We start from the raw sequence: 6,729 nt of genomic DNA, 5'->3' as shown, positions 1-6,729 counted from the left end.
GCCTCGGGCGAATTTGGCAGCGTGGATGCTCCTTAGTCCTTAGTGTTTAGTCGAAAAGGTTTTAGGCATTGTGGACTTGTATTGGGTACCTAAAACTTGTTTGTGAATAACCTCCAAAAAATATTTAGTAAAAAAAAGTATATTTTAGCAGAAAGGCTATTTGTGGGAACAGGGCTGCCATAAGCCAAAAATTAGAAATGGGAGAGCATTATCGTGGGAGAGGAAGAAGATTATAATTGGCATTGCAAATGGATTATGTTATCTGCATTGCGGCGTTCAGCTGGCGATATATCACAAGACATCAAGGCCGACAATATCCTTGCATTGCAGATTTTGGGCTTGCAACAAGGGGAGGGCAATCTCATTTGGGTCAAAAGTAGCAGGCACGCATGGGTATTTGGCGCCAGAGTATTCTCTGACTAGACTGCTGATAGATCCTTGTGATGTCTACAGCTTTGGGGTTGTGTTGCTGGAAATCATGAGTGGCAGAAGGGCCGTGGATATAACTTGCCAATGCCATATTACCGATTGGGTATGGAAGTTTCTCAAGGCATCCAATAAAATTGATCTAGTGATAGATTGGAGAATGCGGGAGAGGGAAGAAGTGAAAACAATGGAGAGATTTGTAATAGTGGGAATTTTGTGTGCTCATGTGAATGTGGCATTAAGGCCGAGTATGGCAGAAGCATTGAAGATGTTGGAGGGAGAGGCTACAGTTCCCGCAATGCCAGAAAAACCCCAACCTGTAGTAATTCATAGAGCGGAGGCTGACGGGACAGATTTTCTCAAATTTTTAAACCCTTCTTTCAACTAGTCCGTCTGGACAAAATAGTCGATACACTAACATAAAGTATAAAACATATCATTTCGACAATATATAAAATCTACAACTTTTGATCTTGTATGTGATGCTCGAACCATTAAAGTGCTATCATTCGGTACCTTACAATTACAATCACTTTAACATCAAATAAGTCTAGAGCATGTCTGCTATGTACTAAAATATAGCTTATATCCCAAGCTTAACATTTAAAAAAAAAAAAATTATATAGTTTTTCTTTTAATGTTAGATTATTTATTATAAATTTTATTATTGGAATTTTAGCCTAAGTATTTGAATTTTAAGGGTCTGTGGAGGGATAATTCTATAAAAAATAGAGTTCATATTGTTAGATTTTAAAATAATATTTAAAGAAAATTTCTTGAGAAGTGTCAAATTATTGAGAAATGATTGACATGTGACAAAAAAATCAGGTTTGTAGGAAAATTTCTAAAAGTTAGGAACTCTTATTTTCCAACAAAAAATTCTAAATAATCTTGTGTTCAAAAAATAAAATTCTCACAAGACCTTTACTTCTCAAAAACATAATTTAAATACCTTGCATGGCTTTGCCAATAAAGTCATGCTAGCATATTTTTATTGGATAATAATGTCAAGAATAGATTTGTAGTGTTTTAGAAGGTTTTGAGCATGTTGATTATTTATAAATAGCATCTTCAATATTTTTAAGATTCATTGCTTTAAAAGTAAAACTTGCATAGATAAAAATTTCTATGTTTAAAAAAAAAATCATTGGATAATAATGTCAAGAATGGAGTTGAAGTGTTTTAAGAAGTTATTTTAAATTTAATTTTTAGCATTTGATATTTTATAATTAGAATTTAATATATTTTAAAGAGTATTCATTGCTTTAAAAGAAATTTTTGCATAGTTAAATATATTCATGTTTTAAAAAGTTTTGATCACTTTAGAAGCTATATATGGAAATATGCACTTATCTTCTTTCTATCAATGTTGCATGTAATTGATTGAATGGTGTTGCAATTATTTTGATTTATTTAAAAAAAAATCATTTGAATGTAGAATAAAATTACACATGTTTGTTGAAAATTTGTATACCCTCTTTCTGACATCAAAGGTTTATAATTTAAGAGAAAGATGCAATATTATATATTGAAAAGAGGGGTAATTAACTTATTCAAAATTAATCAAGACATACAAAGAAAAACCTAAGAGAAACACAATAAAGCTCAAGGCAAAGACACAATCAAATTGAAAGAGCTCACAACTAGTCAACTATATGGAATCCATAATTAACTTATCCACATCCTCTTTATATATTTTTTTGGATTTGATTGTGTGATTGTTATTTTTTATCAATGTTTCAAATCACATTCTGTGATCCATCATCAGGATAAGAGAAATAGAGTGTCACTTTCTCTTAACCTGATGATGGATCACAAAGTGTGGTCTAAAATGTTGATGCAAAAATAATTACACAATCAAATCCAAGAATATATTATAAAATTTGATAGTTTCATATGGATTGTGGAAATATTTTTGTTCTTGTCCCCTTTATAATCAATCTCAAGAGACTTCATAGTCCATATCCTACCTACCTTAGTTCTCAAAAGCCCATTTACTAAGAAAGCTACTACATTGTTCTACTTCCTCAAAGTACGAAAAAAAGAAATATAATCCATCTAGGACTATCAATTAAGGATTTATCTTACTAGTATAGATACTTACCAATTAACTTCCTCCAATTAGCCTCCTCCATATGTTTACAATTTAACATATTGAGTGCAACCTGAGTGACAAAAAAATCTAATTCTAAATCAAGGGAGAACCATTTTCTATAGCACAAAGAATGGATATAGAAGGAAAAGAGGAGCACAATACTTCACTATTGCCCCTACCAACACCATTGATTCATGCATGTCCACATTTCCTTCTAGAAGACCGATTCATTTTAACTTTTAAAAATCCCTCAAATGGATGAACCACTTTTCTTATTTAATATTTTTATGTTTGGCCTACCTTAATTTCCTTCTTGCTAAGGGGCTAGCCCTACAATCAATAATATCCAGATTCCATATCACAACTAGAACACTAGGATCCATAGGGTCACTAACAAGTTACATTTTGAAAGAATCATTACATGAATTATCTAAATAATAATTCTCCATAGAAGAGCACTTATAATTTCCAAATCTTGAAAGATCCAATTTATTTCTAGCCACAAGTTCCAGATGAAAAGGAACCTTCAATTTATTTCTAGTCACAAAATAGTCAGTGCTCCCCTTTAGATTTGTGACAAGGAACTAACTACCTCCTATGAATTATATAAGTTTAATAATTCTATCAGGCATTCATAGGTTGAGCTTTTGATGGAATGATAACCACCACTCTAACAATGATAACCCATCATATTCTAATGCATCACATGTAAAACTAGCAAAGCTAGATCAAACATTTATATCAGCTAACCATTATGAATTGTGTCAACAAACATCCAACCAAGTCAAAAGATTCATACAAAGTTGACAAATCATACTGAAATATAGGAGTCTAAAGTCGGTTATGAGAAGATTTCACACTTAAATTGTTGAGTAGAACTTATGTAAGAAAAATAAAAACCTAAAAGTTACACTGATAACTTCTAAAATAGCCTTAGTCCTTCAAGCCATCCAAATAATCTATTTGTTGCTCTTGATTTCAAATTGTGTTACTTTTTCTAAAATTGTGAGGCTGAAAATCAATCTCTCTCCCCCCTCATGATCCTCTTGCCAAGAGTCTTTTATGCTATACAAAGAGCATTTAGACTTAAATTTATTTATGTTTGACTGCCTCTATAAGGATCCACTAGCATTTAATTTTTCACAATATGACATTGTTTATTTCTAAATTTTATAATTGGCTAAATATGTTTTGTTTACTCCATTAATGTAGTAAGAATTAAACATTGCACGTTAGATAGTTTAACTATTTTCTACTTTGACTTAGATAATTATCTTGGAAAAGTTATTAATTTTCCATTATGAAATTAAAAAATAAAAATGGGGCTATGATATTTTTCCTTTTTAATATAACTATATTATATTATATTATATATTAAAGCATCTAAGAAAGAAATTAAAAAGAGTGAACTTCTTTTCTATTGAGTCGTGTTTATATGATGTTATTATGTGATCGTTAGCCCTTTCTCAATCTTTTAGCATGTTTTCTTAAGACAACTATGTTTGAAGTCTAAGTAAAGGGAGTGGTATAATAGCCTTAGGATATGAATTATGTCAAAACACATAATCTATAATGACAGTACAACTTGCATTCAACTCAATCATCTAAATACAAAGAAATCTAGAAGCATATTCTCTCATGCAACTGAACATTCACTAAAATATTGAAGTAATTGTGCAATGCAATACTAGAAACATAGAGCAAGATCATGGTGCAAGATAAGTTGTTGGTGGTTGTTGTCATGGAGAACATAAATCAATTTTTGAGAAAGGATTTGATTTCATATAACAAATTATGGAAAATGAGATTTCTTGGAGTTGTGTTGTTGTCCTTGTTTATGTTGAAACACTATAATTATATCATAAAAGAAATCTATCCTTCAATTATTATTAAGAAAAAAATCTTGATGCTAAAAAGGTCTTGTTGTTAAAATTATATCTAAACATTTTAAAGGATAAAATTAGAAATAATTGTTAAAAAATATACTAACTCATATGATCATTTAAAAAACCTTTTTTTCATTTATTGACACCTAAATCTTTATTCCTAAATTTCAAGTAAGCAATCAATTTAAGATATAGATACAGTCTACATTAAAATAAATATTTTATATTTATAGGTCTTTGGTTTGTTTCATAAGGCTAATTCAAGTAAAAATTGTAGATTAGATAAATTTAGTAAAATGATGTTTCTTGGAATAGTGAAGTTGTCTTTGTTTCATGTTGAAACACTATAATTATATCATAGAAAAAATCTATCCTCCACTTATTTAAGAAAAAAAATCCTAGCTCTATAAAAAATCCTCTTGTTCAAAGTATATCTAAACATTTTAAAAGATAAAATTAGAAATAATTGTTAAAAAAATATACTAACTCATATAAACATTTTAAAACCTTTTTTCCTTTATTGACATCTAAATCCTTATTCCTAAATTTCAAGTAAGCAATCAATTTAAGATATAAATGCATTCTACATTAAAATAAATATTTTATATTTATAGATCTTTGGTTTGTTTCATAAGGCTAATTCTTTAAAATGAAGTAAAAATTATATATTAGATAAATTTAGTAAAATGCATGAATAGTTAATAATTCTTAATTTTTGAACACAAAAATTTCAGCCTAATACTATTCGAGTTCTAGTTCCAAATGAGTAAAACTTCTTTATCAATGGAGACCACAGCAAGAAAAATAAAAAATAAAGAACACTGTATTTCTTAGTAGCTCACTTCTCTCTCAGAAACAACAAGGATATCAACATCTCCGCTGAGATATTTCCATAAAAAACATGACCAGCAAGGAATAAACAATTCATGTATTGGACCATCATGGGTTACAACCCATGAGCGCCGCCTATCTTCCAATGACAAACGAGTTAAAGGAAGGATAACTCTCTATAACGCTAAGAAACACCTTTCCATTATTTTCCGCTCTATGATTTGCTACTGGCAAAGGCTTTTCTGGTATTGCGGGAATGACAACCTCTCCCTCCAACATCTTCAATGCCTCTGCCATGTTCAGCCTTAATGCCACATTAACATGAGTACACAAAATACCAACCTTAACAAATCTATCCATTGTTTCCACCTCTTGACTCTTGTGCATTCTCCAACCTATCACTTCAACTGCTCTACTCATTTCTAGGAGCTTCCATGCCCAATCAGTAATAAGGTATTCAGTTGAACATTCCACAGAGATATCCAGAGCCCTTCTGCCACTCATGATTTCCAACAACACAACTTCAAAGCTATACACATCACTCCGATCTATAAGAATTCCATACAGAGCATACTCTGGTGCCAAATACCCACGCGTCCCACTTATTTTTGACACGAGATACGATTCCCCTTCACTCGCCAACCTCACCAGCACAAAATTAGCAACACAGGCATTCGTGTCGTCATCCAGCATAATGTTATTGGCCTTTATATCTTTGTGATATATCATTTGCTGAACGCCGGAATGCAGATGACATAACCCCTTTGCAATCCCGATTATAATCTTCTTCCTCTGCTCCCACGTCAGCGTTCTCCCCGTAGCATTTCTAAAAATGTGTTGATCGAGATTGCCATTGGTGAGGTAGTCATAAACGAGAAACCACTGGAACCCCTCTTTATCATCATCACCAATGCCAAAACCTCGTAGAGCCACCAAATTCTGGTGGCGAAGGCTGCTCTGAATCTCTACCTCGTTCCAGAAATTGGCATCATCATCGACAAAGCACTTCTTCATTCTCTTCATGGCAATCATCCGACCGTCGGGAAGTTTTCCCTTGTACAACATTCCAAAACTCCCCTGCCTGATTAAATTCACGCAACTGAAATCATTCGTGGCTTTCTTGAGTTGCCCTTCGTTGAACCACACTACGCCCATCTTCGGCTTCATGCCGTTGATCAGAAGGCTTTTGTTTATTGATCTCTTAAAATGCCTGTGCTTCATCCTCGCCCTACACCAGTAACGAACAATTTGTATAATGCTCATAGCCATGGCGGCGCCTACATCACCATGATCTTACAATGGTCGAGAATACAGCTGGCTTAATGATGGGTAAAACGACCTGTACCAACATCACCATGAACACCTCCATTTTCATCGACATTTTGAATTGAGAATGTTGTCGCTATATCAAGTTGCTACAGACTGAGTCCAAAAATGCCCTTTCATGTTTGTAGTTTCATCTTGGATTCTTAGAATTATCCCCAATTTTAT

General features: G+C 32.3%; 1 pseudogene; it reads right to left on the bottom strand.

Annotated features, from left to right (window-relative positions):
* Positions 1–5,373: 5,373 nt before the first annotated feature.
* LOC149555338 (putative receptor-like protein kinase At1g11050 pseudogene) lies at positions 5,374–6,507 on the bottom strand (annotated as a pseudogene).
* Between the last annotated feature and the right edge of the window lie 222 nt (positions 6,508–6,729).

Source organism: Cupressus sempervirens, chromosome 5 (assembly GCF_028749045.1).
Source record: "Cupressus sempervirens isolate cs-2001-9-10 chromosome 5, ASM2874904v1, whole genome shotgun sequence".
In the NCBI taxonomy this organism is placed as follows: Eukaryota; Viridiplantae; Streptophyta; class Pinopsida; order Cupressales; family Cupressaceae; genus Cupressus; species Cupressus sempervirens.
Note: the sequence above shows the minus strand (reverse complement) of the source record. Positions and strands in the feature narration are given on the sequence as shown.